Below are 11,633 nucleotides of genomic sequence, written 5' to 3' on the forward strand. Positions count from 1 at the left end.
CTTAACTGACTGAGCCACCCAGTCGCCCTGGTCTTTAAATTTTGTAAACGGCTTTAATAATATGAAAAACTGCTATAGTAAAATCCTCAGAAATGTAGGACGTTTGGGTATATAGTGTAATCCCAACTTTTGGGGGAAAAAGGTAGAGAAACGGCGCAGTTCGCTTCTGGGAACTGGGACTCTGGGTGGTGGTTTTCTTTGTTTACAGGTGTGTGTATTTTTCGCATATGAGGTCTCTTGATTTTTTTTTTTCTTTTTATTTATTTATTTCTAGGAGAGAGAGAGAGAGACAGCGTGAGCAGGGGAGGGTCAGAGAGAGAGAGGGAGTTACAGACTCTGAAACAGGCTCCAGGCTCTGAGCTGGCAGTCAGCACAGAGCCCGACGCGGGGCTCGAACCCACAAACCGCGAGATCATGACCTAAGCGAAAGTCGGACGCTTAACCGACTAAGCCACCCAGGCGCCCCGATTTTTTTTTTTTTTTTTTAATTGCAGTAAAAGACAAAGCGTCAAATGTACCACCTTCGGCAGTTTTCAGGGCCCGGTCCAGGGTCACTGAGCACACTCACACTGTTGTGAACTCACCATCCGCAGAACTTGTCAGCTTGCAACACAGCCCCTTCCCGTTAAACAGTAATGTCCCCTGCCCGGTCCCTGCGGCCCCCGTGCCCACCGTGCACTTCCCACCTCCGTGATGTTGACCGTTCTGGGTGTCTCCCGCGTGTAAGCGCATCACGCTGTGTCCCTTTTGTGACCCTCTGATTTCACTTCACGTCCCACAGATGCCTCAGTGTTGGCGCAGGTGTGGGAATTCCTTTCCTTCCTGTGGCTGAGTAGCAGCGCCGCGCGCGGACACCCCTCATCCCGCCTGTCCCGGCTGCCGTGGCCGCCCAGGACTGCTTCCGCACTTAGCTGTGAATAATGCTGCCGTGCACGCGGGTGTGCAAACAAGCGTGTGTTTTGTAATTGGAAAGAAGCAGGGACGCCTCGCTGGCTCCATGGGCAGAGCACGCGCCTTGTAAGTTCAGAGTCGTGAGTTCAAGCCCCACGTTGGGCGTGGAGCCTGCTTAGAGAGGGGGCACCTGGGTGGCTCAGTTTCAGTTCAGAGACTGACTTCGGCTCGGGTCATGATCTCGTTCGTGCGTTCAAGCCCCGTGTTGGGCTCTGTGCTGACAGCTCGGAGCTTGGAGGCTGCTTCCAATTCTGTGTCTCCCTCTGTCTCTGTCCCTCCCTGCTCACTCTTCACTCGCTCGCTCTCTCTCAAATAAACATTACAAATTTTTTAAAAAGAGAAAACTAACGATTGAAGGAGATCTTGACGAAGCCACATCATCTATTTTGAATTTGTGCTTTTCTCCCCCATCATTTCTCATTTGGTATCAGACCTTCTGAGCAGTGAGCCAGCAGTAACATTTCCGCCCTGCCGGAAGGGAAATTAGTCCGTGGACATTTTCTCCCCTCACTTGAAAGCCTGATGGTCGTGCAGGGTTAGCCGCTTTTAAGCGCTCCAGCTGGTTCCCACGGCCGTCTTCCCTCTCCGTGCACGGTCACGACCCCAGAGAGGCCGGCCCTGCGCCCGCGACCCTGCGCGCTCCTGCCTTGTGCCTCTGAGCTGTGTGGGGCCGTCGGGCCATCTCCCCAGTGACTGTCCAGGAGACAACAGCCATGAGTCCCTTCGCCAGCCACCCAGGGCTCCCGGCGGCCACCGGCCCGAGGGGTGGGGGGAGGGCGTCCTCGGGGCTCGGGACAGCAGGGCGACCACGTGCCAGGTGCCCTTGCACCCAAGCCTCTTCAGGGCGAGGAGGTACGGGTAGAGCTCACCAACTTGTTGGGAGGCGCAGCACGTGACTCAACAAAAACCCTCGAGCTGGTTTAGTCCAAGCCCTTGAGATGCCCAGGCCGGGTGTCTGTGCACCAGGCTAAACCGAAAGCGCCTTTTCTGCCCTCATTCAGGTTGACCTGGCAGCCAGACCACCACCATCGGGGCTGAGCCGGCCCCGCGGTACCCGCCTGTCCCCAGAAGCCTTCGGTGCACCCGCTACCCTGCCAGCTGGCTTTCGAGCCGCTCCGGGCGGGCTGCGGGCACCCAGACGTGCCTCGTCCCTCCCTGCCGTTCTGCCGTCCTGAGGTCCTCCTCCCCACGCTCTTGGGCACGGGCCCTTTAACTGTGTCCCCAGAGCCCGTGGCCAGGTCCCCAAGTGTTTATAGTGCCATAGTGTGGCTCTAGCTCTGTGCTGGGGTCTCCCTCTCCTCTCCCCTCGGCCTCTCTGTGCCCCTGTGATGCCTGAGCCCGGAGGAAGGGCCCGGAATGCACACTCACTAGTACCACTTCCCTCCGCAAGGCTCCAGGTGGATAGAGAATTGAAGACGAGCCTCTCTGTTGAACTGGAGCAAGCTGGGGAGGGAGGTCCCAGGGTGGGAGGGAAGTCCGGGGGGTGGGGGGACTGGGGAGAGAGGTACCTCGGGCAGGAGGGAGGTCCTGGGTCTGGCCGCCCACCCCTGGGTCACAGGGAGGGGTGCATCAAGGCTGTTCCTGCCAGTTAGGGCTTAAGGCAGTGACTCGGGTGAGGAGCTGGAAGATGCTTCTAGAAGCAAGGTGTTATCTTTTACACGTACAGTGAGCTGCATAGAGTTGTGTCACTTGTGTCACGGCCTCTGCAGCTGTGTGCCCGCTATTTCCCCTTCCCTGCGCCCGGCTCTCCCTTCCTGCGCCTTCTCCCAGCACCTTCCTCTGTGTCCCTCTCCACGTCTCGTTTTCCCTTGCTGTCCCCTGTGTCTGCCTCCCACAGACCCTCTTTCATACAGAGGCCATGGGTGTCCCTTCCACACCTGTCTGTCTGCCCGCCGCGGCTTTATGTGTTATTAATAGAGCCGGCACACGACTTATGGTTTGGAGCTGGGTTTTTTTTTTTTTTCTCTAGAAAAATTCCAGCCCTTTATTTTTTTCAGTCAGTGGGCTTTCATTGATTTTCCTCCCCACGGATCAATGATCTCGTCCAGAAAAGCTCACCACCAGCCCGTAGAAATGGAGGCCTGGGAAGGAATCCCAGAGCCTGAGTTCTGTGTCTGCAAAACTGAGCTCTGGCCCTCAGCCCCCCCCCCCCCACGCTGCTGTTTGTCATTTCTCCCCCCACCGCCCACCCGCGGCACACACAGCCCGGGAGCCTGTCTCCTGCCCTTCGGGCCAGCCCGTGGACAGGCAGCGTTGGGTGTCTGTGCCTCGTTTCTCCACTCTCGTCCCCACCTGGGGCTGGGCGCCCTCTTCCCTGAGCTGCTTCTGGGCAGGCAGAGCCCAGGAAGGTAAAAACTCTCTCATGCTCCCTGGTAACGGGTTCTGGGTGAAAATCAAGTTCCTTCAACCAGATGCCCAATTTGGAAGGCTGAGGGTAAGGGTAGGCCCTGGCATACGCGGCCCGAGCAGCGCGTGTGTGACAGGCTGAACCTAACGAGGGAAGCGGTGCTGCCCGCTCCCTGGCGCCGAGGGCCATCTGCGTTGGGTCCTGGGAAGCAGAGGTCACTCTCTGCGCGAGGCTTCCCGGGCCGCGTTTTCCGGCCGTCGCCCCATCGCATGGGGCGGCTGCAGCAGCAGCAGCCACGCTGGTTTCTGATCCCTGTCCCCCAGGCCCCGTGCTGTGGCCGCGATGGTGGCCTCCCGCTTCCCCACCTTCTGACCTGGGCCCCTTTCTGGCGGGTCAGCCATTCCTGGGTCCCCCGCACTTGTGTTCCGCGGCCAATGATTCGGTTAAGCTCGCTCCCTGTGCTGGCCCGTGTCCGTTTGAAATATCACCACTGCAGAGAGCGTGCCGAGGCCGGCGCGTTTGTGTCCCCCGCCCCCCCCCCCCAGTCCTGTGTTGCAGCCTAATCCCCAGTGTGTTGGCGTGAGGAGGCAGGGGCCTTTGGGACGTGATTTGGTCATGCACCGGGGGGGTTGGGGAGAACGACCCTCCTGAAGGGGTTAGTGCCCTTCAGCAGGAGACCCCCAGAGAACCCCTCTGCTCTTCCAGCCGTGCGAGGCCACAGCAAGGGACAGCCACGTGCAGCCTGGAAGAGAGCCGTCCGCAGAACCCGAGGTTGGCACCTTGCTCTCAGACTATGAGAAATCGTGTCTGTCGTGTGTAAGCCTCCCCGCTGCGGTGCTGTGTTACAGCAGCCCGGACAGGCCGTCCTCCCCCCAACCCCCAGGTCTGGGTGCCCGGGTCAGCTTGGGCACCCCCCACCCCCACCCCACCCGCAGCAGCACCTCAGGCTGTGGTGGTTTGCAAACAGCCAGTGTCCCGAGCCTCACTTGTGGGACCCAGACTGAGTCCCCTCCCCTCCAGGAGTCTCTGCCTTCCCAGTTCCCAGCAGGCCCTCGGCAGGGAGGGGCTGAGCCCACTACACGGCCACAGTGCCACTTCCTACTTTACATTCAGCCAGCATTGCATATGCCCGGCTTGCTGTGAGCCGGCCGGGCCCCTGCCTTACCCCACGGTGCTGCTTGGTTTTACAAGATTTTTTTTGGTTTTTTAAGACTTTTAAGTGTGTGTGTGTGTGTGTGTGTGTGTGTGTGTGTGTGTGTGTGGAGGGGGTGGCAGAGAGGACAGTGAGAATCCTGAGCAGGCTCTGGGCTGTCAGCGCAGAGCCAAATGCAGGCTCGGTCTCACAAATGGTGAGATCCTGACCTGAGCTGAAATCAAGAGTCAGAAGCTTAACCGACTGAGCCCCCCCACCCTGCCCCCAGGTGCCTGGGTGCTACAAGGTTCCTATCCCACGGACAGCCCAAACCATCCTGAAATCAAGGAGCTCTGTAGGAAGACTGGGGGTCATGGGTGTGACTCTTTGTCCTAAGGGCAGATTTCTAGGCGGATCTCAGAGAAAGTACACGGCCTTAAATGATGCTGGAATCTAAATCAGCTTAAAAGTTGTAAAAAAAAAAAAAAAAAAAAAAAACCCACCAAGTACAGGCTATTTCTGGAGTGGGGCAACGATCTCATGACTAAGGAGAGGTGAGGAAGCCACCTGGAGCTGCAGGGGAGGGCCGGGGGGCAGACGGAGGAGAGAGACGGGGAGGAGACCTCACTAGGCAGTTCCTCTGTGTGGACACCTGTCCCCTGTCCGGCTTCAAGACGACTTTACCATGCGCAGTAAAGACAGAGCTGAGTGGGACCTGGCGTGTGAAGAGAAGGGGCGGGGCAGCCCACGCTTATGTGGACGTGGGGCTGGTGTGGCTGGGACTCTGTCCGTGGAGCCCGATGCTGCCTTCCCTCTAGTTGCGGAGGGAGACACCGCAGGGGGACACGGTGCTAGCCGTCACACGCCCTGCGTCTGGTGGCGCTCTGACCGGGGCTTTGCATGGAAGCACAGAGCTAAGCAAGGGGGGCGGCCGTTCAGAACCCAGAATTCTGTTTATCTCTGCTGCTAACCTCCTGTGTCCTTGGGTAGGTCCCCTCCAGCTTGGAATATGTTATGACATCTATGAAAATTACCCCTCCCCCCCCCAAGTTAGAGCATGGGTCATTTCTGCTAGTTTCTACACAGGCTTTTGTCTCTAACTTAGTCACATCCAGAGGCTCAGGACCCAGAGTGGGGAGACTGCAGGATTTGGGCAAGGGTTGCATCTAACCTGCTCCTGTGGGTGGGGTCGTCTGGCTGTGGAGGCCGTCCTTCTGGAAGACAGCTGTCAGTGGGGAGCCTGGTCCCCCATGAATGCCAGGGTCGGGGCCACCTGTCCCTCACCCTGTGCCCAGCCGCAGCACAGGAAACGCAGGCAAGGAAACTGATGCGAACAGATGTGAGCGAGAGTGGGTAGGCAGGCCGTTGCACGGAAGCCAGGTCCAGCCCAGGCTGACAGGTGTGTGAGCAGGTGCTGTGCTGCGGACGGGTGTCGCTGCCTGCCCCGATGAGGCCTGGCAGCTGGCGCGGGGTGGGGCTCTGCTGGGTAGTGACAGCTGACCTCACCGGAGCCCATTCGGGATTGGGACTTGCAGGTGGGTGCTTAGCAAGTTGAAGCAGCTGATAGAACCTCACTGGGGGTGCAGGAGGCAGGAAGCTGAGGCGATGCACTGAGAAGACAGTGTGGTGGGGGTTTGGAGCTGTGGGACATTGTCACCTGGGCAGGTGGCCAGGGCCCAGCTGGGGCATCAGCCCCAGGAACGTGGTCTCCCAGAGGCGCAGAGCAGGGACAGGGGATCCAACCCTCGTTCTTAGTCCAGAAAGGCCCCAGGGGGCTGTTGGCTGGGTGCCAGGTGCCTTTCGGGCATCCTGAGGGCTTGGGTGCCACTCCCGCTGTCTCACACAGGGAAGCCGGAACCTGGAGATGAGAGGTTTTACCTGGTGTCAAGCAGCTAATAAGTGGCAAAGGCAGAACTCGAACCCACCCCTAGATACCAAGGGCTTTTTTTTTTTTTTCCTCTCCCAGTTTTCAGCATTACAGATAGAACTGGCAAGGAGTAAATTATGTTTTTTTCCTCTGGGGTTACTTTCAAAACAATTACAGTGTCAAGGCATAGATACATCTTCATAAATCTTTGTGTATAATTTTGCCCCCATAGGGGGTGCATCCACTTATATAATGGCCAGGAGCAATGGATCAGTCTCACTGTTAAATGACTCCCTCCTGCCCCCGCATAACCACTGCTTCACCCCAGAAACCCCACCTATCCTGACCCTAACCCTCCCCTCCCCTGCAGGTGAGCCTAGTGCAGTTTTGTGATTAGCTCCTTAGGGTTTTAACTGGAGCTGCATCGAATTTACATATCACGTGGGGAGAGTGGAACTTTTATACTGTTAAGTCTTCCAATCTAGGGTCATGGTCGTGGTCATGGTTAATCTTGGCACTTGACTGAGGCATCTAATTCACAATGAAGTTGTGGGGTTTTTTAACTTTTTTTTTTTTTTTTTTTAAGTAAGCTCTAGGCCCAACGTGGGGCTTGAAGTCACAACCTTGAGGTCAAGAGCCATATGCTCTTCCCACTGAGCCAGCTGGGTGCCCCAACGATGGAGTTCTAGGGCTTTCTCCAAGGAGACCTTGGAGTATTTTATTAAGATGCCTATGTTTGATGTCTTTGTAAATGGCTGTTACTTCATTATCTTCTTTTTTTTTTCTTTTTTAAAGAAACCAGAGACAGCCCTCGCTTAGTTTTGTTTCCTGTCTAAGTACTTTACTGCCTTCCCAGACCAGTTCTCTTACTTCATTTTCTAATTGTTATAGCTAACAGTTGTTTAGAGGTAGGGGTATTTTGCATATTGATTTTTATTCCCAGCAACCTTGCTAAAGTCTTGGGTTCTAGGAGGTTATCTGTTAATTCTTTGACTTTGCTGTCATCTCTATGTAATGCCAGTTTTTTGTTCTTTAGCAGTTTGGCTTTTTTTTTTTTAAGTTTATTTATTTTGAGAGAGAGAGTGCAAGTGGGAGAGGGGCCACTTGAGAGAGGAAGAGAGAGAGAATCCCACAAGGGGCAGAGAGAAAGAGGGAGAGAGAGCTCACCTGAAGCAGGGCTTGAGCTCACCCCAACGTGGGGCTCGAACTCATGAACTGTGAGGTCATTACCTGAGCCGAAGTTGGATGCTTACCCAACTGAGCCACCCAGGCGCCCCAATGCCAGTTTTTTTTTTAAATTAATTTTTGAAAGAGACAGCACAAGCAGGGGAGGGGCAGAGAGGAGTGGGGACAGAATGCAAAGTGGGCTCCACACTGACAGCAGAGAGCCCAATGTGGGGCTTGAACTCACGAACCATGAGATCATGACCTGAAGTAAAGTTGGGCGCTCAACCAACTGAGCCACCCAGGCGCCCCCCTGGTTTATTGTTGTTTTTAAAGTAGGCTTCACGCCCAGCATGGAGCCCCATGGAGCCCAGTGCAAAGCTTGAACTCCCATACCTGAGACCAAGATCTGAGCTGAGATCAACCTTGAGATCAAGACCTGATCAAGAGTCAGATGCTTAACCAACTGGGTAACCGGGTGCCCCAAAATAATGCCAGTTCTGTTTCTTCCTTTTGAATCTTTATACTTTACCCCCCTTGCCATCCTGGCCTGACCAGGACCTCCAGTACCGGTTGACCCATGCTGGAAGTGGTGACAAGGGGCATCTTTGTCGTGTGTCCAGGCTCTCAGGGGAACGATCAGCATCGTCTGTGATGTGATGGGGCTTCGTGACTGCCCTTGACCAGGGCGAGGAGGTCCCTCACTAAGGGTTTTGCTACCGTTTCCTCTCATGACTGGATCATCAATTGTATCTGCAACTGCACAGAGAATGGTAATGACTTCTCCTTTTTTCTCCGAAGTGGTAGATGTCGCTGAGTTTTCCGATCCGGAGCCCGCCTCGCACTCGGGGGACAAACCCCGGCTGACAAACCCCGGCTGACAAACCCCGGCTGACCGTGGCATATTCTTCTGTATCATAGCCAGCTTCAGTCTGTCACTCGTGTAGGATTTTTGCGCCTGTGTCCACGAATGAGACTGCCCTGTGCTTCTCTGTCTCTCGTTTCCTGTATCAGGTTTTGCTGTCAAGGTTACGATTGCCTCACAGACCAACTGGGCACTTCCCTCTTTCTCCGCGTCCCGAGTTTACCTAAGGCGGGAGCTCTTTGGTCCCTCAATGCATCTGAGCACCCCAGGCGGGTCGTCTGGGCCCCTGGAGTCCGCCCTGCGGGAAGGTCAGGCCCTGCCCAGCTCTCTGTTCGGGAGGTCACATTGCTTCCTTCCCTTCCTGTCAGACCACACCCCCCCCACACCTGTGCCATGTGCCACCCTCGGGGTCGCTGCCCGGGGCTACCTAGCGAGTCTCCCTGAATCTCCCCCACGATCGTAGCCCTCTCCTCCTCCAGAGAGCCCACCGGCCCCCAATCCAGATCTGCAAGAGGGCACTGTGGGCCCTCACAGTGGCCGCACCAGTGCCCACCCTCCCTCTGCCCTGCCCCACAGCTTGGCACACCGGGCTTCCTGTCTCGGGGCTTCCGCCCAGGCAGATGGCTCCTCAAGGCTGTCTCACCGGGACCCTTCATGCCACTGAGGCCACCACTTCCAGCAAGCTTGCTTCTTCCCTTTAGCCCTGGGCCCCCTTCACCCTGTGGCCTTCTGTGTCGGCCTGTTAACAAAACTGCTTCGTGTTGGGGCGCCTGGGTGGCTTGGTCCGTTTTCAGCTCAGGTCATGATTTCATGGGTTGTGAGTTCTAGCCCCGCTTCAGGCTCTGCAAGGACAGTGTGGAGCCTGCTGTGGATTCTCTCTCTCCCTCTCTGCCCCCTCCTGCTCTCTCTCTCTGTCTCACTCACTCGGCCCCTCCTCTACTCGCGCTCTCTCAAAATAAATAAATAAACTTTGAAAATATCTATATAATGGGTAGAGTTGTGGGTCCTGTGTCCGGGCACATACATCTAGCCCTGGGGACGCAGAAACGTGCGTGCCCTCCACCTTGGTAGCACACCAGACCGGCTGTACCCACTGCCTTCACGGGCTGTGGCGGCCACACCCCCCCGCTGGGGAGTCCAAGGCCTGGGTTCCTGTGGCCCTGCATCAGCTCACAGTGTGACCTCAGCCTAGTCACTTGGCCTCTCTGGGCCTCCGTCTCCACCTCTGTACCAGCGCTGGGATTCGGTCACACCACTAGGGGTCTGAAGGAGCCCTCTATGTCGAGGGGGCTGCGCCCTTGGACCTCCACCTGGCCCAGCCCCTGGAGCCCTGCGGCCTTGGGCGGGTGGAGGGGCGGGGCCGGGGGCGGGGCCTGGGCGGGGCTGCCCGAGGACGGGCACTGTGCGGGGCATCGGGCCCCTCTGGCCTCTTTCCCGCCGGGCCGCCTCGCCTGCATTGCCAGGGCTCCCTGCCAGACCCCGCCGGGTGTCTGCCCTCCAGGGGCTGGGTGGCCGGTCCTCCAGGCTGCCCTGTCCCTGGCAGGTGCCCCGCCCCGCCCGCTGGCTCTCACCCCACCCCAGTCAGTGACTTGCCCTCTCTCTAGACGAGGCACCTTTTTTTTCTTTTTTTTTTATTTCTAGGAGAGAGAGACAGCGTGAGCAGGGGAGGGTCAGAGAGAGAGGGAGTCACAGACTGAAACAGGCTCCAGGCTCTGAGCTGGCAGTCAGCACAGAGCCCGACGCGGGGCTCGAACCCACGAACCGCGAGATCATGACCTAAGCGAAAGTTGGACGCTTAACCGACTAAGCCACCCAGGCGCCCCTAGACGAGGCACCTTTGACCTTTGCATGCATGGACCCCGAGGCCAGCTGGAGCAGCATATGGCCTCCTCAAAAACAGTATCTTCATTTCTATTTTTTTGTTTATTTATTTTTTTTAAATTTTTAATGTTTTATTTATTTTTGAGAGACAGCATGAGCAGGGGAGGGTCAGAGAGAGAGGGAGACACAGAATCTGAAACAGGCTCCAGGCTCTGAGCTGGCTGTCAGCACAGAGCCCGGCACGGGGCTCGAACCCACGAGCCGTGAGTTCATGACCTGAGCCGAAGTCAGATGCTTAACCGACTGAGCCACCCAGGCGCCCTAATCTATTTATTTTAGTAATCTCCGTGCCCAACATAGGGCTCAAACTCATGACCTTGAGATCAAGCGTCACATGTTCTTCTGACTGAGCCAGCCAGGTCGCCCCCAAAATAATATTTTTATTTTTATTTTACTTAATTTCATGTTTTTTGAGAAAGCATGAGCGGAGGGAGGGGTAGAGAGGGAGGAGAGAGAGAGAGAGAGAGAGAGAGAGAGAGAGAGAGAATCCCAAGCAGGCTGACCTGAGTCAAAATCCAGAGTTGGACACAACCTACTGGGCCACCCAGGTGCCCCCCCAAAACGGCATTTTTAAATAAATAAATGGAGGAAACCAATTATGTAGAAAACCAATTCATGAAATTTTTAAATACATGTGGATGGAGTAGTGTATTTATTAACACATTAAATCACAAGACCAAAGCTTCTCATTTTGGAGGCACCTGGGTGGCTCAGGCAGTTAAGCGTCTGACTTTGGCTCAGGTCATGATCACACAGTTCATGGGTTCAAGCCCCACGTCAGGCTCTGTGCTGACAGCTCAGAGCCTGGAGCCTGCTTCGGATTCTGTCTTCCTCCCTCTCTGCCCCTCCCCTGCTCACACTCTGTCTCTCTCCCAAAAATAAATAAGCATTAAAAAACTTTCTTAATTTCTTAATGTCTTTATTTTACTTTGAGAGACAGAGAGTGAGCGGGGGTGGGGCAGAGAGAGAGGGAGACACAGAATCTGAAGCAGGCTCCGAGCTAGCTGTCAGCACAGAGCCCGACTTGGGGCTCGAACCCACGGACAGAGAGATCATGACCTGAGCCGAAGTCAGACGCTTAAGTGACTGAGCCACCCAGGTGCCCCTAAAACATTTTTTTAAATAAATAATATCATTTTGAAGTAGCAGTGAGCGTAAATTTTATTTAGAGATTTTTTGCTTCATTCAAAATGTGATTTGAGAGGCGCCTGGGTGGCTCAGTCGGTTAAGCGTCCGACTTCGGCTCAGGTCATGATCTCGTGGTTCATGGGTTCGGGCCCCACATCAGGCTCTGTGCTGACAGCTCAGAGCTTGGAGCCTGCTTCAGATCCTGTGTCAGATTCTGTGTCTCCCTCTCTCTCTGCCCCTTCCCTGCTCTCTGTCCCTTAAAAATAAAGAAATGTTAAAAAAAATTTTTTTTTTTTAA

Source organism: Hyaena hyaena, unplaced genomic scaffold (assembly GCF_003009895.1).
Source record: "Hyaena hyaena isolate Hyena2069 unplaced genomic scaffold, ASM300989v1 scaffold_427, whole genome shotgun sequence".
NCBI classification, from domain to species: domain Eukaryota; kingdom Metazoa; phylum Chordata; class Mammalia; order Carnivora; family Hyaenidae; genus Hyaena; species Hyaena hyaena.